The following is a 6,299-nucleotide window of genomic DNA, read 5'->3' on the forward strand; positions in this document are numbered from 1 at the left end:
GTTCAGTCCTTACATCTTTGGACACTCCTGGGCCTGTGTGAATGGGGCACAGGGGGATTTGTACCCCAGCAGCTGGGGACCAGTTGGACTCGGTGACTTAGGAGTCTTTTCCAACCCTTTTTTTAAGCCAGTGATTCTATGGTACCACAGCTGAGAGAGCTGCTGGCTGCCAGAATTCCTGACAGAGGCAATGGGTGTCCATTGGAGGATTTGCTCAGTCTCCAGTGGTGGCAAATGGAGCGAATTTTTCATATTTTTCCTCAAAAATGTTAGGCTCACCTGTTGTTCACAGAGGAATTCATTAAAAGGCAATGTGGCCTTAACTTTCAGCTCAGTTCTGTCTTTGCAGAGGGGTGGGCTCCCTGCTGGACCATCAGCCTGTGAAGGAATCCCTTCCCTGGCCTCAAATTAAAACTTCAGCCAGCTCTGGTAGGGTGTCAAATGCTGCACAAGGGATTGGTGATCACAGCTCGACGCGGAGTGCTTCAGTCCAAATAACCCCCCTGTTTTTTGCACAGGGTGAAAAGTGACATTTAAAGGTGGCAGAGGACTGTGTGTAGTGCCTCAGAAATCAGGAGCCAGAGCGTGGAGGGACTGGGCTGCTTGGCTGGCAGCTGCCTAGAAGAAAAGATGCTTCACACTCTGAAGCTGATGTAAGTTCAGCACCCAACTTGGCATCTCACATGCCACAGAGACTTTGTGTTATCACAGTAGGGATGCTTTGCTGCTTGAGTCTACTTTTTGTCTTTTCCTTGTGTTGCCATAAACTCTTTCTTGCTCATTGCTCATCCCTGACCACCAATTTAATCACTGTGGAAGTTCCACTGGTGTTGTCTTGTGACTTGTGCACTGTAAGTGAGAATTAAATATTTTATACTTAGGTTTTAATGTTTGCCTATCAAAATGTAGAAGCAACCATGAATTACTGAGCCACTAACTGTGATCTTTGATGTGATTTGTTAAAATTTATGTGCATTTGCATTATTTAAACTGCTTTTATGGGACAGCATTTTCACTTGGCTGGCAAATGCATGTTCTGGTTTAAATATAAACAAAATCTCTTCCTGCTCTCCTTGGCCTGGTTTCTAAGCCACTGGCTTAACCAAGCTTTGTTGTATCTTTCTGTTGCCTTGGATGATATCACACATTCCAGAATGGGGAAAAAATCCCAAATTGACTTGCAGCAGAGACAGAGAAGCAGGAAATCAAATTTTTCAAAGTGGCTGATAACTCCAGTATGGTCAAACTAGAGCAGCAAGAGGAGGTGTCTTCTATTGAAAACAAGTATGAGAAAACACATAGATCAAACAACCCCACCCAAAAGAAGAAAAAGACAAAGCTACTGTGAGAGATATATTGAATTTGTTGACCTGAAAGAGAAAGACCTACCAAAAAAAAAAAAAAAAAAGAAAAAAAAGAAAAGAAAAGAAAAAAAAAAGTCTGTTGAGATTTTATAAATTTAGTAATGGTACATTGTTTCTAAAGCCAGAAAGGGCCACACTATTCTTCTTAAACTGATCTCCAATTACATAGAAATGATTTTATACCAAGTCTATGTCATATCTATATTACTTATTTTTTTATTTAAGGCATTTGGGTGCTACAGCAATAGGAGCTGACTAAAATTATGTAGAGAATAGACTAGGAAATTCTGAGATTGGGCTATTAAACTTTAATTGCAACAAATCTTGGTCTGGAAGGTATAAACCTCACATAATTACCTTTATCGTTTTACCTATTTGTTTAACACAGCCATCAACAATTTTCCTCCCTGTAAATCTTTATTTGTGACATTAATGATTTTGGAGTGAACTTCCTGCAGGCCAGGGAGGAGCAGGGAGAGATTTTGGCAACCCAGCCACAGCATGGGCTGGCAGAGGAGAGCTGCTGGAAGGACTCTGTTACGTTCAAACATTTCTGATTTCTTTATCTGTGTGGAGAAGGGCAACTCATCGTTGGAAGCCATATAAAACCTGATTTTATGAGGGTTTAAAAGGCATTAATTATTTTTTAGCTGCTATTATTTGCTGGATGCAGTATGGGTGGTGGCTGGAGCCCATTCACCTCAGCTTTTTGGCTGAGTCATGGTGATTTCACTCCCTGCAGAGCCTGGCAACTCCCTCGGGCACCCTGCCTGGCTGTTTGGTGAGTCAGAGCCCGCAGACACAGGTGGTGACTTGTCCATATCCTTGTTAATTGTGCCCATGGGTTCCTATCACCTGACTGGAAGTTTACTGGTGTTTGATTTGGACCTGTCCCTCCTCTGGAGTGACTTTTCTAGAGAGTAATGGTGCTCCTTCTTGATCAGATTTTGCTGAAATGCAAAAACGCAAATCTCTTACGTGGACAGCCCAATGCTGGTTGGGAGTGTTTAGTCTAGACAGAATCACAGAACCATTAAGGCTGGAAAAGATCTCCAAGACCATCAGGTCCAGCCTTCAGAGGTGAAAGTTTTTAGGTAGAAAGCCCCAGCATGAGTATACCCAGCTGTTAGGGTTCCTTGGGGAAACAATGTGCATTATTTTCCTGAACCAATGCTAAGGAACCTGTCACAAGTGTCCATTCCTGCACAGCTGACAAAACATTGCCATGGATTGATTGCAACCATAGTGAAACAGCAAATGGGATTTTTTTGTACTGTTAAGAAGGTGACTATTGCTATTTATATTTTAGTAAAACTTGGGGTTTTTTTTCCCTGTGAGTCTAAAGGTACACTGAGCACCTTTTCAGGATATGCCATGGGTGAAGATTTGAAGATTGAGACATAGCACAGAATGGTGAGAGGGGAAGGGACCTCTGGAATTCATCTTGAACCCTTTCCCTGCTCAAGCAGGGCCACTGAGAGCAGGTTGCTCAGAGCTGTGTGCAGATGGGAGACACCACAACACCTCTGTGCCCTCAGTCACCTTTGCAGTGGAAAAGTGTTCTGTAATGGTTAGAGGGACCTTCCTCTGTCTCACTTTGTGCCCATTGACTGGGCACCACTGAAACGAGCCTGGCTCTGTCCCCTTTGCAACTTCCCTTCAGGTATTTGAAAATTATTTGAAAGGATTGTATATATGCATTGACAAAACCCTCCTTGAACCTTCTCTTCTCCAGACTAAGGCTCCTCAGCTCTCTCAGTCTCTCCTAGCAGAAGGGAGGATGTAATCCCTTAATTAATGAATCAATTAATTAAATCCCTGTGCTTTGGCTGAGTCACCTCCCTGTCACACCCTGGAGCTCTCCCGGGGCACCCAGCCCTGTGCACCCCCAAACTGTGGGTGTGGGCAGGGTGAATGTGGCACTGCTGTGCAAAGTGTAGCTGGCACTGTGCAGGAGGTGACCATTGTGCAGGAGGAGCTTTCATGTAGGATGCCTGTGGCAGTCAGTGCACCCAAATTTTTTCCCTTTTATGCCCTACCCTGCCGTGGTCTTCAGCGTGTTTCTGAATTGTTGCATACTCTCAGCCTGTCTCTAAAAACAGAAGTGAGCAAGCCCCAGTAACTTAGAGCAGGGAAGGTCTGCTCTGGCTGAGGTGGAACTGCTTCTGTCAGTCTGATTGCACAATGTCATGTTCATGGGTCTGACAACATCAGTAGGAAGTGGTACATCCACAGTGAAGAAAGGTTTTTTTTGTGAGAAAGATATTTGTAGAATGTTTTGACTGATTCCCCCCTCAGTGGGGGCAATGGACAGTACCCAAATTTATCAACAAGCTGGGGATTTTCAGTAATTACTGAAATAATTTCCCTGCAGCAGCTGCCTTTGGAGTGGTTGCAAGACACCAATTTCAGTAACACTGAAGTGAAGCTTTTCACCAAAACTCTGAGGGCAGGGTGAGAAAGTCACTGGAAAGAATCACCAGAGCTATGTCCACTGCATCCCAAGCTGTGTCTTGTTTCTCAGTATGGTGGTGCCTTAGCTCCCCTCTCTTTGGGGCTGCTCTACAACCTCAGGGACTCCTGTTAGGTCCTAGGTGGGGCCCTTTGAGCTCTCCTGGACCACAGTGAGCTGTGCCAGCACCTCTCAGATTCCTCTCAGAGCTCATGAGCCCTCACATCTGTGACCCTTGGAGAGCCAAAAGTTGATGACAGGGCCTGAGCTGATAACTCCATTCCTCCACCCACTGAGAGATGCAAAGGCACCCAGTGTGAGGATTTCAGTGCAGTCGAGGGGAGTTTTTAACAGGTACCTTTGTACAGGCAGATACAGGTATCTCTGTGTCTGTGTGTGCATGCGTTTGAATTGATTCCAGCACCCTCTCAAGCACAGCAGCAACAGTGCTATCTCAAGCCTCTCATTAGGTCACTCTGGTAATTGTAATAAATCCTATTGAATCACTTTATAAATATTAAATTAGTCAATGATTAAGTGCTGCTAAGCCCTTTTGCACCCTTACCCTTTTGCATCATTACCCTTTGCACCTTTACTATTTTGCATCCCTGGTCTCCATGTAAATTACTCTTAACTGACTCTAATCTGATTTTCCCTTGTGTGCTTCACCTGTGTAGTAAGTAATGGAGTCAGCCTTGCCACTGAACTCTGTTAAATTACATCTTTACCAATTTCTGGTAAAGCCTGCTTTCACTAATACCTTTGACAGTGGTTCTTTAAGCAGCCTAACACACTCATTTGCCACATCCATGAGCACATACTCCAACTGCATTCAGAAGAGCCTGGAGTTAAATCCTGTACGGGCTTTCTCCAGTTCTCCAGCTGTGCACTCTGACTGCTTTTTCCTTGCTTTTAGGACCTTTCCCCTCTTCCTTCCCATCTCTGAATTTTGGAGCTCTTCCCCTGCAGGTTTTTGAAAAGAGCTGAGGCAACACCTTTGATCCAGATAAGAACCTTGACAGCTTGGATCACCTGAGATTAGCCTTACAAAGGAGGCGGGGGTGGCTGCTCTTGGAGAAGAGTGCAGGAAAGCTGTGATGGATGAGGAGATGTCTGGCACCAGTCCAGCTCTTTGCCCTCTGAGGTGTTGATAGAGGCCCTCATTTGTGAATGTGAACAATCAGCTATGCCAGGGTGGCATCCAACAAACTACCTGAGAAGATATTTAGATTTAGCAACTGGGAATAGTTCATTTTGAAATGGGGTGGATGATGGCTCGCTGTTGTCACTGCTGCCACAAGAGAATTGTATTTAATTTATTTAATGGCCTTATTAAAATAGGTGCTCTTGTGTCAAGGAGGAGATGTATTAATGTTGGGAGGTATGAGTTAAAAGCAGAAGACTGTAAATATGTGATTGTAAATATGCTCAGGTGACCCTGCAGCTGGGAATAGCTCTTGATAAACCTGTGTGAACAGCAGGCCAGTGGTCCTCCAGCAGGGACAGACTTGAACAGTGCCTTTGCCTTTTTGTCACCTGCCTCTGCCCAGGTGCTGCTCTGGGCATCTCCTGGGGGGTGAAGTGACAGAAATTAGTGTTCCCTTTGTGTTTTAGTTCTGAGTTTGGGGCTATCCCAGCTGCCTGGGCTGGCTCACACATGTAGAAATGGCAAGTAGCCACATTTATGTAAACAGAGTTGTTTGTTTTTATTACACTGTTACACTCCAAGCTCAAATTTATTTTTCTTTTCTCATCTGTCTACAGACTTGTATCTCACAGCAGAGTTTCCAGTATGGTTGGTGCATGTTGGTGAAAAGGAGGGGTTCTGTAACTGTCTGCAGATCAGTTTCTAAATGGAATTTTACAGCCTTCTTTGGCAAGAGAAGACAACCACGTGCCCAAACCTGTTCAGGGCAGGTAAAGTGACAATTTCATTTTCTTTTATTCAGGAGATCAAATTAATAACAAAGCTGGACTATGACAGCAGTCCTGTTACAAAGAATGCACCTTTTAAATATCTTTAGGAAAAACAGCCAACTTAACAATGTTTTAAGTAAAAAGAGAAAACAAAGGGGTTTTCCCCTTCTTTTCACTGTTAGAAGTATAAGAAAGCTTGAAAAACTGTCTGCTGTTATGAAAGAATTAAGATGTCAGGCCCCACCTTTCCTGAGATTGTGGGCAGGGCGTACTGCCATTCATCCTTTAATTATGGCATAATTTGTTCTTGATCTTAAATCTATTTCTTTAGCTGGAGATGCTTTCCAACCTTCCGAATGTATTTCTGTGACCCCCATAGAATATTGGTATTATTTGGATGTCAGCTGTGGACTTTTAATAAGAAAGTATTATACTTGTAGGTCTTTTGATTGTGAAAATTAAATTGCAATGTGTTAAACTTAGTGCATATTCTTTTCTAAATTTTCCTTTTTCTTCCTTAGGCTGATAAATCTATAAAGCCTGATAACAATGCTTTAGGAGAATGA

This window comes from Prinia subflava, chromosome 4, assembly GCF_021018805.1.
Source record: "Prinia subflava isolate CZ2003 ecotype Zambia chromosome 4, Cam_Psub_1.2, whole genome shotgun sequence".
NCBI classification, from domain to species: Eukaryota; Metazoa; Chordata; class Aves; order Passeriformes; family Cisticolidae; genus Prinia; species Prinia subflava.